This window comes from Lycorma delicatula, chromosome 8, assembly GCF_047948215.1.
Source record: "Lycorma delicatula isolate Av1 chromosome 8, ASM4794821v1, whole genome shotgun sequence".
Taxonomy (NCBI): Eukaryota; Metazoa; Arthropoda; class Insecta; order Hemiptera; family Fulgoridae; genus Lycorma; species Lycorma delicatula.
The window spans coordinates 74,597,808-74,618,267 of NC_134462.1; the positions used below are offsets into that span (position 1 = coordinate 74,597,808).

At 30.5% G+C, this 20,460-nt stretch overlaps 1 protein-coding gene across 2 annotated transcripts in view; it reads left to right on the forward strand.

The window, feature by feature from the left end:
* Nucleotides 1–2,694: 2,694 nt before the first annotated feature.
* The window catches only part of LOC142328725 (heat shock-related 70 kDa protein 2-like), a 342,140-nt gene continuing 324,374 nt past the window's right edge, over nucleotides 2,695–20,460 (forward strand). Inside the window, exon 1 of one of the 2 annotated variants that reach the window (XM_075372682.1) lies at nucleotides 2,695–2,808. The gene's annotated coding sequence lies outside the window, so the exon portion shown is untranslated. Of the gene's footprint in view, nucleotides 2,809–15,201; nucleotides 15,326–20,460 lie in introns of those variants that run through there. The other variant, XM_075372681.1, reaches the window with a different exon arrangement.

Here is a 20,460-nt window from a genome sequence, read left to right on the forward strand (position 1 = left end):
ATTTAACTAATTTTTAACTTCAGAAAAAGCTTTTTTTATGAAATATTATCATTTTAACAGAGGAGATCTCCAGTATAAAAATAGCATATAGTAAACTTTTTTTTTTTTAATGCTTTTATTTACAGTCGCATCAACAATTACAGTCATTAGTGACTAAAGTAACAACAATATCATGCAGTGTTACATAAAGCAACATAAATCATAAAAACAATAAAGAATAAATATAGACAAGTAACAACAACAAATACAAACTAAAATACAATAATCACTAAATCGTATTCTCCATTCTACTGTAGGAGAGGAACCGCAACAGATGTTTTATACCTTCTTTCTGGTTTAATAGAAATTTCATAACTGAACCCAGATCTAAGTTTTGTCGAATGGTTCCAAAGATTGTTCAATCAAAGAGCAGATAGTGCATAATAATTTGACCTCACAAGCCTCACAGATCTTCTCAGGAGAGCCAAATAGGTGAGTGTGGGTAAGCCTATTCTGTCCAATCCTCAGCCGAGTTAAGATGACTTGGTCTCTTCTGTTGCTCGGGGAAGGAGGTTTCTCGAGCACATTCTCCCGGATGTTATATAATGCCGTGGGAGGACACAGCAGCCAAGATCTATTCCACTGAGCCCGCAATTTTACACGGAATGATCTCATGTGAAATCTCTGTCACATGTCGATTGTACTTGGATGCCATTTATTGCAGCTCTCTTGGCAACCTCATCAGCCCGTTCGTTCCGAGGATGCCGCAATGGCCAGGAACCCGTACCAGTACCACAGTCTTATTTATCCTTGAAAGGATATCATGAATAATCTGAACGATGGATTTAGAACGTCTGCAGCTCAAGCTCTCAAGTACACTCCTAGAGTCGGTAATTACTAGGAAGCTGTAGTCACTACGGGTTTCGATAACTTTCAAGGCGGCGTAAGTTGCATAGACTTCGCAAAAGAACAGGCATTAAACTTATATGATATCTGAGTGTCAGGGAGTAAAATAGAGAGTATACCCATTGTAATTCTTAGCCACGTTGTTTAATTGGTCTCTAGCAGATCTTAAACCTCCCGTTTACGATTTTCAGATTGTAAATATACGATCTCTGAAGACGCGCGTAACCAAGCGGCGCCGCATCCTATTCCCTTTTCAAGTATCTTCGGGGCAAGCAGATCTAGTTCTTGGAGATAGAAAAGCAGCCTAAGGCTAAAAGACTGCTGTAAGGACGTCCTTCCTTCAAGTAGCAAAGTGCGAGCGTGTCTGGTCATTTTCCGTAAGCAGTTGATCGGGTGTTTCATAGTCTTGTATTTCCTCCTGTAACGCAATGGAAATTCATCGGATTCCACCAGTAAGCTTGGTGGTATAAGGTATTAACTTGGTAATTTTATTAAGTATTGTTTTACATATTTTTAAAATAATTTACACGTATAGTAACAATGAAAAAAATCTGATAACAAACTGCTAACACTTTCCTGGCAATGGCTATTTGATCTTATATAATGGAAAAATAATGATACATGATAAAAATTACATTACATTTTTTTTTTTTTTTTGGGTATTTATTTGAAGTTTTATTATAAAATTATCATTATATATTTTAAAAAATAAAAGAAGTTTGGAAAATTCAAAAATCGGTATTTTTTTCCTACTTCTAATCTCCAAAATCTCCATACAAGAATTGTTTTAATATATCTATGTTTAATATGTTAAATGGAAAAGGCTAAACAAAAATACATTTAAAAATGTAAAACCAATAAAAATTTACCTAAAATTTATTTTTCTGGGGTTGGGGTAAATTATGATAAAATTTAGTTGTAATATTATTATTAAAATTTTAAATAAACCAAAAATGTTTTAAAAAAAAAATTGATGTTTTTAAGCTCTGATCGGCTTCAAAGTATTTACCCCCCTAAAACTTTGTACATAATAAGATGTATTCGCTTTGTTGTAGATTATAACCTGAAAAGTAATATTTTATATTATGCAGGTAATGATGGATAAAAAAAAATTGGTTATGCAATAAAATATGTTAAGGTTCCTAGATAAATAAAAAAAAATATGTAACTAAGAATGTAGTATTTATGTCAGATTGCACTGAACACAGACTCTTGAAATATATGTGCTGACCTACAAAATTATTTATTTCAACGTTATGCTGTTATGAGCTTTTATATAGGGCAATGTTTTGGTTGCTATCTTTAGGAACAGTCTATGTTATTAGCAAGGACTTATAAAATACATGTTTTCTTCCAGTATGCGACATTTATTCTTCCTTTATAATCATTTCACACATATGAGATATTAAAGAAATAAATGAGAATGAAATAATTGAATGGTGGAAGTGAGAAAAACTTTTTAAGAACTTTAGTGGTCATCTTTAAAATTTGTTTTGACATTTACTAACTCTTTATATTCATTTAAATAATTATAATATCGCACATTGCAAAATGCTATTTAAAATAATCGTGTAGAGTACTTAAACACATCTCTCGTAATAACTTTTATATTGTTTTTCATATATACTGTAAAATAAGTTAACACAACGACTAAAATACTCCATCCACTTTTCTAAATCACGCATGACCATGAAATTTAATTTAATTTATTACTACACTACTTCCTTTAATTTATTATTATTCCTTTTGTATTGTTTAATTCTCTTATTATTATTCAACTTACTGATTTTTTTTAATAATTTTTTTTCTACCGTCTTCAGCATAATGATCAATCTCTTTTTGATGCTATTCATAAATATGTTCTCTTTTTTCACTACAAAGATAGGAAATTGTTGTACTAGTTATACAGCTCATAATTTGCAGGTATATATAGATAATATTCAGGTTATTATATAATTAAGAAGGAGTAATTATAATTACTGCTTATAATAACTCCTATATTATTATATAATTACTCCTTCCTAATTAATATTTGTTAATTAAAAAACAGCTTTATGATTTTAAATGGATTTTATATTAATAAATTCTTAATTAAAATACAATTTATTATCATAAATATAAATTTTAACGATTTTTATTAATAATCATTAACATGAAAACGCTTCTAAAGGCTAGTTAGTAACCTTAAGGGGCTAATTTAGGAATATACTTAAATTTTGTGAAATTTATTTAATTGAAAAAAATCTAGAAAAAACAACTTGTTTGTTTAATTTTTTGCATTAAACCTTGTTAAATGAATCTCATAACTGTAAACAAATAAATCGTGCAAATTACATCTTAGTATGGACCAGAATTCACTTGCAGCTTTTTATACCGGTTAGAAATAAAGGAAATTATTTTTTTAAGTACTTGTGTTTACGATATTAGGCTTTTCAACGATGAGTGGTTTTTTTTACCATAAAAAATATAGAAACATCATGAAAAGGAAATGTGGAATTTTAATGATATTAAAAAATTTATCTTTGATGATGTCGTATTAAAAGTTCGTCTATCTTAATGGGAGAGTATATCCACACGCTTAACAAATTTTTTAGTTTATTTTTATAACACTTGTCCAATTAATATGACATTTTTACAAACTAGTTGATGTAAAAAGTAGCATTTTTTTCAATTATTATTTTGCGAATTTTTTTCTAATAGATTTAATAACGTTCAATTATTTTTTTTGTTTTTCTTACTATAAAAAGAGTAATTTTTATAATTTTTTTTTTTTAAATTAAGATTTAATCTGAAATAAAAATTATTAAGTAAACACTTTCTTTCACAAAATTAACATTAAATTAATTATAACAGGGTTTTAGCCTATATTTTAATTTTGAGGAAGAGAAAGTGATTCATTCTTTTAATAAAAATGCACAAAAATTCTTAAAACTGATATTTTCATATTTTGTTTTGATCTAAAACGTACGAAAATTTATGTAAAACTTAGATGCATGTCTGTTTATACAGAACCTTGTTGCCGGCCTTCATGGCGCGAGTTGTAGCGTCTCGGCCTTCATCCGGAGGTCCCGGGTTCGAATCCCGTGCTGGCATGGAATTATCACCGCTAAAAAATTTTCATTTCTCTCATGTATTTTAACAGTCACAAATCATAATGCAATTGTTAAGGTTTTTAAATTCAAATCAAAAGTAATAACGATTTGACGGTCGGTATATTCCTAGATAAATTTGTTTAAAAATTCATAGTAAATATTCAAGCCTTATAAAATTTCGATACAGGTCAATTTTCACGGTAAGTTATATCATTTTCAAGCAAATCCAAGTATATTTTAACTTGTAATCTTAAAATTCATGCGAATTTAATTTTGTGTTAAATTTTACAATGGCGAAGACTAATGTATGAATATTTAAAGTTTAGGATACGAGCCTTCATTAATTTTGAATAACAGTGCAGTTTGATGAAAATTTACTTTAAGTTTGGTCCTTCATAATAGTCACCTGACACCCGTAAAACCAAATTAAATATGATCCAATACGTTACTAATCCTACCAAAGAGACACCGATAAAAATAAACCAATGGCAATTGATATTCAACCAAGCAAATAGCAGATTAACTTATTATTACCAACCCTCAGAGATAACTTCAGGAACTAACCAATCAAAATATCCTATTTATTTTAAACAATCCCGTGTACTAATACGATTGACCAATCACAAACAATACATTCGACCAATCACAACTGAAAAAGTTATTGATTAATTATCATGCAGTAAATTCCAACTAATCATATTCGTATTTTTTTAACCAATCGTAAGAGGAAAGTAATACTTGTCAGTTGGAATACAGCAAATTTTGACTGATAAAATCGGTACTGTCCTTTAATGGTTTTATCACTCATAAACAATCCCAACGCTATACGTTTTGTCAGAAACAAATCTGAGAAACATTTACACAAATCCGAGACAGAATTATCACCACCATTATTTTATCCGATAAGCATAACAAGACTATTTGTTAACCCATCCATATCCATTTATGATTCACTATTTATATATGTATAAACAACCCACTTTATAAATATACTGTAAACTTTTATTTTAATATGTGAATTCACTTATTTTTGCAGTTCCAGTTTTATTTCTGATGCAAAGAAGAGAATGTTTTTAAGGCAAAATAATAACTTATTACCAGTTCAAATTTTATGTATTTTTATAAGCAACATCGGTATTTTTGGTATTCGGGAGAATAGACAATGTGTTTCCTAGAATTGTGAATAAAATTTACAAAATAATATTTCAATATATGTACGATTCCAAAAAACCTAAAGGCATGTAACGGTGTTCAGTTTCGTTCTTTTACTTGAAAGAGAAGTTTATCGCTACACGAGGCCATATCACAAAATGGTAAATAATACATATTTTACAAAACAATATCACGGAGTGTACACGTTTTAACACAGAATCGCGTGAGTTACGAAATGGACCCTGCAAATTTTGCAGTTAGGCGTAAATATATTTTGGCTGAGTAATCGCTAGTTTGTTACGCAGTTCCCAAAGGATTGAGTTATATATTCTTAATTGCAAGTCGGTCGGTAACAACTTAATTATGAACCATACTATTTATCTAGTCAGTAAATATACCATAAAATGTTTTTAAAAGATATTCGGGCTTACATTTTTCCAGTATATGAAATTATAATACATTGATTAGTGTAGATATATGTGCATATCAACCAGTATAAAAACGTATTTTGTTAATAGTTTGAGTATGTTTTAAATTTCACATTAATTAAATTTGAAGAAAATAATTTAAAACTCATAAAAATAGTAATAATATATTGCTTTGTAAAGGAGATAGTAAAATTTATTTTTAAGTAAATCAGTTGATCAAAATAGCAAATGAACAGCTATATAATGCATTAAAAATAGCAAACTGAATCATAAGAAAGTACTTTCTGTAATCTTCTATTTTATGTTTTTTTATCACAAAACATAGAGGTAAAAACATAAATAATAGAGGACAAATGGTTAAAAAATGTGTCCTTTTTTTAAAAAAATAGTCTTATGATTACTCATTTGTTTCATTAAAGTTGTAAAATTGCAAAACACTGCAAAAGTAAGCCAATTGAAAAGATTATCTCTCTCAGAAACTCTCGAAAGCAATAAAGAATAACTAGATCTTCATTTAACTTTCCACTGAAAAAAAAGCGTAATGAGTTTCATTAAAACCATCTGACTAAGATATGTTAGAAATAAATAAAAGAAACATTTAAAAACGTATACCAACATAAATTTACTTTCTCATAACGTAATTGACCTTCGACGGCATAATAAATACCGTTGAAGGTCAATGAGTCACATGCACCCACACTGACACGTCTGGTTGATAGCGAATAAAAAAAATATTTACGAGTTAAGCAATGAATCACCCGAGTTAAAAGGATTAAGAACTACTTTCAGTCATATAAATAAACCGATTCACTTATTTAATGAGATAATCTTGTTAGAATTCAATCCGGTTTATTGATCTGTCGGTTTATCAAACCAATGAAGAATTGAACTAAGTTAATTAAATTTAATTGCCAATAATTTATTCCTTAATATGATTAGTAAAAGAGAACTAAATGAATTGATTTTTTCATGAATTATCATCATACATTTTACTAATTTATATGTAATAATGGTATCTCGGTTTAGAGTCCAAGTCTTCAATTATCATGGCAAAATTGATCTTCCTGTTGGGGGTTCCCTATCAATAAAGTTGTTTGCTAAACAAATATTTAACCTTACAAAATAAATAATAATATGAGTAATAATAAATTGTAGGGGAAAACCACATTTTACTTTACTGTATAAAATAATAGCTGAACCCTGGGATCCTGACTGTGGCCAAGTACCTTATTAATAAGTTAAAAAATTAGGTTCATGCTACTTTTAAACCTCATTCTTAACTCAATTTAATTTTAATATCCGTAATAAAGACAAAGAAAAAAGAACAGATTGTTATAAATTAAGTAGCTGGTGGCTGGCTCAAGTGGTGCTTTATAATCGAAGGTAATCATTTAAAATTAATTGAAAATTCTACGTTAGTAGTTGCAAAATTCATTCATTTAATGGATTGTAACCATATAGCATTAAATATGGAGAAAAATATTAAGCATGGATTAAACTTTAGTAGTGTGGATCTCAGGTAAAATAGTTTTCTTTTTTTTTTGTTATGAAAGAGCGAGCATCAACAACTATGATCACCGGCTCGGTGGAAATTTGTAGCATATGAAAAGATGCCATGCCTGACCAGGATTCGAACCCGGGACCTTTACACGAAACACCGAGACGCTACCTAGTCAGTCACGGAGAGAATAGAATATCAATCGCGTGAATAGAATTTCCTGTAACGACAGCGATTCTATTTCTGTTGACTAAAATGTGAATTTTTTGGGTATTATGTTATAGATGATAAGCTTCATCACTTAGGTAAGCATCATCATTATTAGATATTTATTATGCTTACATTAGTTCCCGTCTAGAGTATAATATTATCTTTTGAGACTCCCTCAAAAATCAGAACGATTTCGAAAATTTGAAAAAAATACAAAAGATTCCCGTTATCAAATCACTTTTTGGGGGGGTTATAAATACAAGTTATATTTGATAAGTAAAAAAATCATCGTTTTATAAAATTTATGAACAGAAAACATTTACTAAAAACAACCATCATGCTGAAATAAAACAATGCTGAAATATAACAATCTACTCCCCAATTTAGTTTAAATAATTCTTTTTTTAAATACTTTTTTATTTATGTATCAACAATGAAAATCATTAGTGACTGGATTCTAACTGTAAATATACCGGTAAACGCGTAGCTTGAAAAGAATCAGGCCGACCATTCCTGAGATGTGTGGTTAATTAAACCCCAACCCCTAAAGAACACTGATATGCACGATTTAGTATTCAAATCCGAATAACTACCTTTGATAGCTTTTGAACCTAAGAAACTGTGAATTTGAAATCAGCTGATTTACGATGATGAATCTTACCACAATTTGATCTTAGCCGAGAGGCCGAGAAGCGATTGACGAATTTTAACACTAGATCAACCCGAAGGAATAATAAAAATTAAAATACTTTCTTTTCCCGTAGGAAAAGACACCCTCCATGTGGCAGTTTCAGTCGCCAGGCCACCCTGTTCATACCTAACTCTTACGGGCTTTACCGAAGGTCATCTTCAGACCCTCGGTAAAAGGCATCTCTCAGCCTTGTTGTTGCCTCAGTCAGGATGCAACTAATGCGAATACCACATATGATATTCTCATCAGTGTACTACTAGGAAATGAACTCTAAAACAAAACACATCTACGTCGAGTTTTCAACATGACTGAGTGACATGAAGAAAATGATATTAAATCGCAACTACGTACTCTATAGGTTTTTTCTCGTTTAACCTCCGGAACCACCGTCAGGCATTGGATCAGAGGATGAGATGAAGTGATTTGTAGCGTTTGAAAATACCATGCCTGACCGGGATTCGAACTGGGACTTCTGGATGAAAGGCCGAGACGCTACCACTCGCGCCACGGACTATCCGATAGATTAAAAGTTGAGTTCAACACGCAGCAATAACATAAAACAAAAAATAAACAAAACACCACAAAAACATCAAATTTTATAACACACAAAAAAAAAACAAAACACAGGAAAGACCAGGTGGAACCCTAAATTCTTTATACCCGATGAACTCATTTGGCCTGGCTTTTCCAATTCTCTTGGAGATCTAATCTCGAGCCGACAAATAGTCTCCGTGCGCATAAGTTCGTATTTTGTGCATTCGTAAATTACATTGTATGCGTGATCTAGTTGTCCACAATCTGGACACACACCTGAATCCAAGAAGCCAAATCGCTGGACTCTGTCTCGGAAGGCGCCATGACCAGAAAGAGATTGCATCACGTACTTGTTAGGGTGAACTCAAGGGCCGCCCTGCAAACCAACAACGTCTGGGAGAGATCATGTTTATAACTTCCACCCTCTGCCTCATCCCTTCTGACGTGCCATAAAGCATTGCCATGCCGTTCTATCTCGCGAATTTTTTCTGAGGTCAATTTACCTGACTTCTTTGCAGCATATTACTACTGCTTTTCTGACGCAATTAAATCTACGGTTTTCACGCCTGCAATCACCAAGATTGCCTCCCGTGAAATAGTACGGTATTCTCTCTTTACGTTAATAATATAAGGCGTTGAGCTCTTAATAACATAATCCGATAGCTTTTAAATTTTAGCCTATCCGCCGAAACAGGCGCCGCATATAGCATAGTTCTTATACACACCTTCTTATACAGCATACTCATAGTCTTAAAATTAAGACCCCCAATCAGAATTTGACCACTCATCGAATACCAATGAAGGTACGACATGCCTTCTCCGCGACGTAATTAAGGCGCTTCTTGAACTGCAATTTCTCGTCATGAAACAGCCCGAGGTGCTTTGGAACTTGAACATATTTAATGTGAAGGCCTGACATTGAAACACGAACCTGACCCCTTCCTGCCAAACGGTATTTAAGAAGCATCGTCATGGTCTATCCGAGCTGAATGTCATATTATGTTGATGACCCCACAATTCATGTATCCTGCATGGGTCTGGGTGGCTCGGGACTCAACCTTCCTCCGCGAGCTTCCTTCGGCCAGCAGGAGCCAATCGTCGGCATAAGCCTCGATGAGATACCCGTCGAGCAATCTAAGGAAATCAAACTCCACCACTCACAACAATGGACTGCCCAATGGAGCAGACATGAGGTAGGCAAGCTGCCCTTGGACAGCTTGCTTACCTCATGTCTGCTCTCGCGGAACCCACACATCCCGATGTCTGAAGTAACTTTGCATTACTTGCAGTTCACTATTAGTGCACTGTCTCTTTTGTAATTGATGAACGACAGAAGGCTACCACAGGTTATTAAAGGCACCGGAGATGTCTAGGAAATCATTTTATTCTGTTACTGTTTTTTTAACGTGAAATTTTCTTGTGTTCTATATACGTAAATACTTGCTAGTTTCATTTTCATTAACGCTTTTAGAGATTTGATGGATTTTATTGTTATTGCATACACTTAAAATCTTCAAAATTTTATTTTAATATCATTTTATTTATTTATATATAAAAATATTAATATAAACTTTACTTACCATTATTCTTTATTCTAAATATAATTTAATATTTTGTTATGGTCTTTAGATCAAGGTTTTACCTCGATTTTCCTCGATCTGTCAAGGCAGATACTATGAAAATCTTCTTTTTTTTTTTACTGCCCATTACTTTTTTTAACTAAATCGACTTTCATTCAATTTTTTTTTTGTCTTCAGTCATTTGACTGGTTTGAAGCAGCTCTCCAAGATTCCCTATCTAGTGTTCATTCTATGTATCTTGTAGGATCGATAAGATTTCTTTGTTACATATATTTTTGCATATTTTCTTTTAACACATCAGCAATTTTGTGCAAGAAGTTTGAGAGTTTTAGAAGTTTTTATTTAAATATTGTTATTCTTGTTTCCCAAGTTCTTAGCGATATGTTTCAAACACCGCAATTCTTGTATGTATAAGGATACCAGTATTTGAAGCGTTTCGCTTGTATTTATAAGTAAGTAAAAAAAAAGCATAACGAAATTTAAAGTACCAAATATTCAGAAAAGTGACATGGAATTGTTTTTTTTAATTTTAAAGCTTTTAACATCGAATTCATGAATATTGATGCAGAAATCTTAGAAGAAAACGAGTATACTAGTCAAACAGATTATTCTTCTTGACATATAAAAAAAAAAACTGTTCGTTATTGTTTTATTTGTATGATACTTCGGAAATCTAAAGGAAATCTTTTTTTTTATTTGGACCCGTACCTCTTTTACTCGTGTACCTTAAGCTTATTAAATTCCTAAATTAGGTTAGGTTAGAAGGATATATTTTTATTCAAAACTTGACAGAATTGTGGAGAGGTACAGTATCGAGGGACTTAGCGTTAAATCGTTCAATCGAGCCTCAAACTATCAATATTTATTACAGAATGTTACACTAATACCTGCGCCACTTTTTCACACACAAAAAATAATCTGTTAAAAATATGTAAAAAAAAAAATGTTTGATTAATAATTGAAACAATATTTAATTGGTTATTGGAAATTATCGAATTAATTAAGAATTAAGCTGTTTAAAAAATTAAATAATATAAAATATTAAATAATATAAATTAATTTTCATTTCTTAAGGGTTTTCGCCTTTAATTTTACTATAATGTATTGGATACATTGTATCCAATCTGTTTGAAACTGATTTAAATAATATTACAAATTTTTATTTTGTATTTAAATTAATTATAAATAGCCGTGTATATATATATATTTTAAAAAATCATTTTACTTACTGAATGTCTTTAAAAGTGCCGCAAATAATTTAAAATGTACTTTAAATATAATAAATTTAATTTGATTTCCCTTAGTTGTTATGGTTTAATGTAGTCATTTTTCAACATTATAATAGAGATTGTTGTTTTAATCAAAATTTAAGGAAACATAATTAAAAATTTTTTTTCTGTTTTATTTTATTCTTTTTTTTGTTGCAAACGATTAAGTGGAATTTAAATCTTATTTACGTTTGAATAAAGTAATTTATCAACTTATTCTCTCTCTGTCTTTTAAAATTTACAAACTGTTGATATATTACCTACTTAACACCATTTACTAGAGAAAGTTAAAATATTAGCATAAAATTAAATTAAAAGTTTACAAAAAGTTGAAAAATCAAAAAAAAAAAAAATATGTTATTAACTTTTAAATGTCAATTGCAGTTTAAAAATAATTGAATGTAATTATTAAAAAGAATGCAGTTACACAAACCAGGTTTATGAAACAGCTATTTCTTTCTAATATGGTGTTTCTAAAATTAAAAGATTTTACCCATAAATTTTATCGGTATCGGTGATTAAATTCCATTTTAAAAGTATTTAAGTTATTTTATAAAGATATACAAGAAAAAACATAACATTTTATTTATTTATTTTTATTATTAATCTTAGTTGAATTTTTATTTACCTAATGTGCTCTTTATTTCACATATATTTCTAAACCTGTAATTTAATAAATAATGATTCCGTACACGAATAAACAACTACCACCTATACTTATGCTTATGTGCAAATATAATTTGCCTAATGAAAGAAGGACCTTTACGGAGATGCTCAAAATCTAGGTACAAACTACCATTTTAACTAATATTTTTTTATTTAATTACCTTCAGATCAATTTTTAAAAAAATCCCTTTCACCACGCCAGAAGGCGGAGGTAGATTTCACCGGTTCTAAGTTGGGGATAAAAATATTTTCACCTGAAAGTTAAGAAAAACTATAAATTTACTCAATACGACTTGCATTGTAAAAAAAAATTTCACATGTGTAGCTTACGACAAGCTCCATCTTCTTACAATTCCAGCAACGTTTGGTCATTCCTTATAGTAAGGGTTGGTCATATCAAAAATTATTTCAGACAAAAGTTTTAAGTAATGCTTAAAGAACCAACGACCACTTTAAACCGATTCGATACTGTGCCTAATAAGGAAGGTATGATTTTTTTAAATCTTCAATACTCAATTTTTTCCACCCCCTGAGCCAATCGTTGGTGACATCAAAAAACTTTACTGAAATAAGTTTTAGGCCCTTATCCAAAGAATAGTAGAACTTTAAACGAATTCGATATTTTACTTAATAAGATAGTTGTAGGGGTATTTTGTTTTTTTGAAAAAGCTCCTCCATTTCCACCCCCATGGCCGTTAACAAGCTCGATAGAGATTTTGGGACGAATTATTTTTAAGGAACAATTTGCAAGTGATTGGCGCAAAATTAAGGCAATTATCGTGTCCACAAGAAAGTGAAATAAGTATATATGTATATATACATAAACTTTTGAGCTGATGGTGGTTTTGAGGTTCGGGGGATGTGAAACGCACAGATATGTCGAAATTTTCCGGAAGTCGAATTATGGTACCCATTACAATAAGTAGCTTTCTAATGAAATTTAGCTAATATATTAATCTTTACATTCCCTTCCTTCTATTATGTTCATTTAAAGATCTTGTATCTAACCATTATTATTATTATTAATAATATGTATATATATCGTATATACATATATATATTTTTTTTAATAAAGCGAATCGAATTTATGAAAAAATTCACAAAAGACACCAGTATTTTTAATTTTAATATGATAACCATCGGATCAGTCTCTAGAAAGCAATAAAAAATATTGCTTTAATATTAATTTTAATATTATTAATATTGTTTTAATATTTTATAAACATTTCTATCATACCATAAAAAATAATAAAACTTCAAAATAAAGATTTTTATTCATGCGTTTGAAGTAGCAGAAGGGTATTTCCTCCCGCGTTTACTAATTTAATATAACTGGTCGACAAAATCAAAAATATTTTTCCTGCAACATGTATTCATTAAGATGTGACTTATAATATGTTTTAATTGATTTTAAATCTGGAAATCATAATTGAATGAAGACCATGGTTTTTTTTAGTAAATACGGATTTAAAGAAAACCTGATTTGTTAACGAATTATATAGGCTTTATTATAATATTATCTTACTTAACACTGCAGTGGTCGCACGGTTCAGCTGTACGCGGTTAGTCGCGTGAAGTACTATTGTAGTCTACGAGAATTTTTTTTTAGTCCTAAGTTTTTTTTTAAATGAACTTTATCGGAATTGGGGTTATATAAAACACAAATTTTAATTTAACTTTCTACTGTTTATATTGAAAATTATAATTATTTTTACCAAAAAACAAAACTTAAGCTGTTTAGAAAACAACTTTACTTGGAAACTTCAAAATTGATGATTGAATATATAAATGTATAATATTTAAATATATAAATATTTAGAACATAAAATAAATAACAAAAACTATTACATATTTACAATAAAAAAACAGATCTCTGACGAAAAATACTTTACTGTCATAACTATTCCGTAAGTTTAAAATATTTAAGTTGAAAACATTATAATTTACTAAAATAAAATCCGATGTTGACATCACATGACTTCCTTGTACGCCTATTAAATACATACACAAATTTTTTAAAATGAAAATACATAAAGTTTTATTTCATTAATAAATCCTGATATTTTAAACTGTACAAGATTTGTGTCGATTTACCTGGACCAAGGGAAAGTTTATTGAAACTTTGGTTATAACCAAAAATTAATTATAAATTAAAAGAAAACAATTGATTAAAGTTTATAAATTTATATGAAATAAAAATGCTTGAAATTATAATTATAGAAATATTCTAAATATAAAAAAACAACTAAAAAATTCCAGACAATTCAGAAGACATTTAATTAAAGCATAAAGACATATTTAGTCGCATATCTACCAAGTTAAATGCGATGCAGAAATTCCAGAATTTTTTTAATTTATATTATTAAAACATCATCGGCAGAAATACATAAAAAATTACAATTCTTTCTGTAAGTTATTTAACACCAATTCTCTAATTTGACCCAACAGATCAGATGATTAGACCATGAAATCGTTCTTCGTGTCACGATGTGATGATCGGCTTTGTTTTTTTGCAACTGTATATGCGATAAAAAAATAAGTTTATGAAAATTACGGAATGTAAAACTTATATACATTAAACGAAAATGCTGACAATTCACAGTTCTGTATTGATATCACTTTTTAATTCGTATTATTTTTAATGGTATTACTTTAACTTATCGACTGAATAAATTTGTTTTATTAAAAGAAAATCGTTTAATTGTATTTTAAATAAATTGGTGGGAAGATATATTAAATGATAGATAGATTATATTAAAAGATAGATTATATATTACAACCATTTTAGAAGTAGCAGTCGAAATAAAAAAAGGCTGCTCCTTATAAACTGTGTTGTATTGTGTTGAATTATACGAAAATAATACTTTTGTCTGATTTGATAGAAGCGGATATCGTTAATTTTTTTAAGAGTTTTTGCTTCAAAATTTGTTTATTTACAATTTTTTCCGAGTATTGGATCAGTAAATCGTATTACAAAAATTAAATGATTAGGAGTTTTCAAAAATTGCTGATAACTATTCTTTTTAGAATATATCGTACATTCAAAAATATAAACACGTGGTTATGCTAACATTTTTAATTTCTTTAATATCAGTTTATATGATTCATATTTATGAATATTAAATAATGATCTGACTGACCATTTTTATATTTTGAAAATCTATTGTGTTTTTTTGAGGGAGCCACAAGAAGGGAGATTGAACATAAAAACCTATTTAATATGATGACAAGCTTATAATCATTATTGAAGTCTTTTAAACAAAAATATACGATTTGATTTGTTTTGAAAACAAAAAAAAAGTGTATCATCCCAAGAGAAATGTAAGTATTAAAAATTTGAAGATAATGACACTTTTTATAGATAACATTTTTACGCAATTTAAGAATCAATGATTTTGTACAATTAAATCTGTGTGTAGTATTTTTCATATTTTTTGTTTTCTCCAACTAGTTTCCCAGCTACTGTCGGGTTTGGGTGTGTGTGTGTGTGTGTGTGTGTGTGTGTGTGTGCGTGCGCGCGCGCGCACGTGTGTTTAGATTAACATCTGCAATCACCGCTAACGACTTGCCAGTCCTGACATAGTGCAATGTAAGTGTAAATGTACCGATGATAAACGTGTGGTCTTGAACAGACTCAAGTCGATCATTCCTGAGACGTGTGGTTAACTGAAACCCAACTGCTAAAGAATACCAGTATCCATAGTCTAGTATTCAAATCCATATGAAAGCAACTGTTTTAACAAGTACTCGAATCTTAGAACTCTCGACCTTGAAAATCAATTGATTTTGCCATGAAGAGTTTAAGCTGTAGGCTAACCTGGCAGGTTATTTTAATCGTATGATGTAATTTATATAAAAAAAATGTATTAATAATTAAAAATTGATTACAAATCTGAAAAATCAGCAATTCGTTCTCCGTCGAATTAAAAAAAAAATATTTTTGTTGTTAAATAATGATAAATAGCGTACATGTTATATTATTAAATAGATAAAGAGATTAAATTTAGCTAGTGCATTCATCTTTTATGTTTCAAAAGACAAACATGTGTCCTAGAACTAAATGCAGAATTACATTATGACACTATGGAATTTCATATGAAATCTTGTGCAATCTTTTAATAAGATTTGACTCTGCATATAATAAATCTTGTCTCTTTTTATGAGCTAATAGAAATTTAATATGATGTGACAGTCGTAAATATATAACATGGACACACAATTTATATTATTTCATAAAAACGTAAAATATTTTTGTCAAAATTTTTATTTGACATATGTTTCAATATGTTAAATTTATAAGTACGATAAAAGCCCGATGATGTAATTATCGCTTTATGAAATATTTATACATAAACTTACATGCATTTTCCATTAAGAGGAATAACTTAGTTTATTATATTTAATGTAGATATTTCAAGTTAGCATAGACTGGTACATGTCTAATAATAAAGATATCAGTAACAGGATCGAGCCATAGTAGTAAGCAGTATTGCTTATATACCATAATTATCGAATGGTCTATAAAATTCCATTGACAGTTTAAGGGACCACGTATTCCTTATCATCACAACCTTAAATTATTTAAATTTATTTATGTCTGTCTGAAAAACAGATAAATTTTGTATATAAAATTAAAATCTATAAATTAAAAATTTTTATTTTGTTATAAAGTCAAACAATTTACATAATTTCTTGGTTAAAATATTTTAAAATAATAAAGGATCCAGAGCTATGCAGTTTTACAGTTCTATGAGTATTATGTGCCACAACAAAATTGTTATAGAAGACCGAGCATTAAACGCTAACTAGCTTTAAAAATGGTGCAATTATTCTCAAAATATAAAAAAACTAAAAGTTTATTAGGAAAAGTGAATAGTGATTTAATGTAATGTAATTCAGTCGTAAAAATGATAATTTTTTACTCGTTTTAACTCAGGGAGTGGCTGCATAATGAAAATCATTACTTTCATGGAGAGAAACTTTAGTCTTATTCGCTTTAAATGCATTATAACAATGAAAAATGTTGGAACAGAGTATAAAATAACAACTAATATATTCGTTTCTGTTACAGAAATGCGCTTTGTTACATTTTCTCATTTCAACATGAGAAAAAATTTCTTATTTTTGTATAAGAAGGACATTTCAGTGCATAATTTTATGTAACTGAAGTTTTATTTTTATCTTATATATCAAATTAAAATAATAACAAACTCTTTGTACAGATTCTGAGAAACGACATAATGTTCTTTAATGCATATTTCTGTCATACAATAACAAAATCCTAAAACAAGCAACAAAACACCCTGTCCTGTTTAGCAAAGAATATTTTAGTAGAAACTAATTAAATTAAATAATAAATAAAGCTACATCCTTTCAAAAAGTCAATGTTTCTTTTGAATATTAATAACGCAGATATATGGCTACATTTGGCTGTGTCCCAGTTGCACACAAGAAATTAAGTTGATTAATAAACTATTATAGAGATCTTAAGACGGATTTTAGTAAAGAGAAATCTAAAAGAGAATGTAATAAAGAAAATTATTACGTTGGCAAACCGTTTATTAAATTATATATTTGTGAGAATTAGTTACAAAGAAACTAACTTGCAAAAAAGACTTCTAATGAGAAGTGGTGCAAACCGCCTTATAATTTTGTGAAATAAGCAGGTCACTAGAAGTATCTCACATTATCTGCATCATTTCAAATGAAATTAAATATCAATAACGAACAATGAAATATTGGATTAATATCAACATTTCATTATCACGGTGAAAACTATAATTTAATATGAGGGAAAATTATCGGCTGACTGTAAACTGGTAAAGGAAATTGCAATTGGTTAAAGTGTGTCATTGCATTGGTCTTCAGTGAAATTTCACCATGGCTGGTAGGAGGGTGATAGCAGATATCCCAATCTGGATTGGTGGCAGATCTGTGCAGTTGCTGGCCTCGGTGCAATTTGGGGATATAGTTAGACCGGAGGGCCTTCTCCATGCATGTGAACGAAGTGCGCAAGAGGACGGAACGGCTGGTGAAATATCTCAGCAGGCTCTTAGGGAACATGTCGGAATCCAGGACGTCCAAGTAGAAGGTCCAGCTACATGCACACGTAGTGAACGCATGTAGCTGAACGCTGTACCGGTTGGTAGAGGGTGCTGCAGGAGGGCCGGAACAGACGGGCCCTGGAAGGGGTGCAGTGATGTATGGCCCTCCGAGATGCATGTACATATGTCCGTATCCACTGAGGCTGTATTGGTGATCACGGGGATTCCGCCCATACAACAGCTGGCTGTAATGACGATGAAGGTTTTCAGCGGTGAGCCAGTGCGTCCTGCCTACAACGGTATGGTCCGGGATTGGCAGAGAATGTGGGATATGTCCAACAAGATGTCCATATGTGGGATGTGTCCAATGTGGATATGTCCATATGTGGACACATCGGTTAATTCGCCACATAGAGTCCTAGGTCGGGAGGGAGTTCGGAAGCTAAACTACTGGCTTACCCAATTCCAGACCAGTACGGGGTATTTCTGTAAGGAAGACGACGGGCAGAGGATACCGACTGTCCGTACTGCGGAGCTTGCGACTCCCCGGAGCATGTAGTGTTTGAGTGTCATCGATGGGTGGTGGAGAGAAGTCTATATGAACGAACAACGGGGCTTCTTGATGTGGACAACGTCATAGGATATATGCTCTCGGGTCTGAACAATATACAGGAGTCTCGGGTTTCATATTAGGATGAGTCAGCTCAAAGACGGAGACGTGAGGGGGTGAAGGACAGTTGATTGTGGAACCTCCGTAAGTCTGTGCTTGCGCATATGGGCGGAGGTGATGAGTCATGAGCTAATAAGACCGAGTCCCGGCGAGGGTTCCCTCTACTTGCCTCTAACTCGCGTTTGAGGCAAGCGGAAAGACCAAGCCCCGGCTGCTGAGATGTGGCCAAGAACGGCATAGCCGGGCCAAGCACTACCTCTCCCTGACGGTTAGAAGCGAAGGCTTCTTCCAGGGCTGTATATATACTTAATTTTGAGTCCGACCCTGGGAGGCAGTGTGAGAAAAAAAATAAATCGAACATATTTCAAATTTCGATAAAATTTACCCTACGACTTGTCGAAAAACAGAAACACAATACTATTTCTCGGTATTATAGATGTTCAAATGATTAACAATTTTTTTTTTAGAGATGCGATTACAGATAATAAGAATGGTGTATATTTATTAAAATACACATCCATTAATAATCAGTCGCAATGATAGAGCCACTTTTTGAATAAGCTTTTCTCTTCAAATTCAGTTTTATTTCTTCCAATATTATATAATCTGCCCGTTAAAAATAAAATTATATTTATTATCAATCATCTTATCAGATAATTATACACTAAAAAAATTAATAATCTTAACTATCTGTAGGATTATACAAGAACAAAATCCAATTTTATATTTTAATTAGGCTTTTCCTTATTACTTAAGCGATTAAAATTTTAATTAGGTTTCCTATTCATAAACTATTAATAATAAAGACTGTATTATTTTGATTAATTATCAAAAATTTTCATTGATTCTCAATCATTAGAAAAAATGAAAGGAAAGAAAACCAACAACAAAATTTATTTTGAAATAGGAACTGCCATTTATTAAATAAACATAGTACAACATATTTTATTTTGAATCCAATTTATGATTTATTAATGTACTTGTTAATCATTAATACTGCGCGGCGGGTGGACTTGATTTCATTATTATTGTTATTATTAAACAACTTTATGCATACATATATAGATTGGATAGAATAAACGTTTGCTTGATTGAAAGACACGTTTGTAGGTGGTTGCTTTGTATTAAAGGTAACTGTTAGTAAACACAATATGCTGTAATCAGTGATGTGTGTGTGTGTGTGTGTGTGTGTGTGTGTGTGTGTGTGTGTGTGTGTACGGGTTCAGTTAAACTTCTGATGTATCGTATGCGAAAATACCGTGATTGCTTATTATGAAAATGAAAACGTGGTATTACGAAGTTAAATATTATCATGTCATATTTTTCCAATTATACTGAATGATATGTGTTGCTTTCTTTCAGTATTCCAACTAGTTAGTTGTTTAATTCTACTTTGATTTTCAGCTATACTTACAGTTTTAAGTTAATTATTTGTTAGAATTATTTATTAGTCTTAAAAGAATCAATTATATCAGCAACGTAGGAACTAAAAGTTTACAAAAAAACCGTTCGCCTCATATAGGTTTTGAAATGATGATATATTTTAATATTTAACAGTATTCTTTCAGCTGGAAATGATTAATAGAGCACTAATATATCATCAGTATAAAATATCCTAGTCCTGTTCAGAATCTTTCCTTTCTCATTTAAATCATAATTTACTTTTCATTTTTTTTTATTTTGATTTGTTTTTAGTTACCCGACTAATTTCGGAAATGGGTAATATAAAAAGATAGGTGATT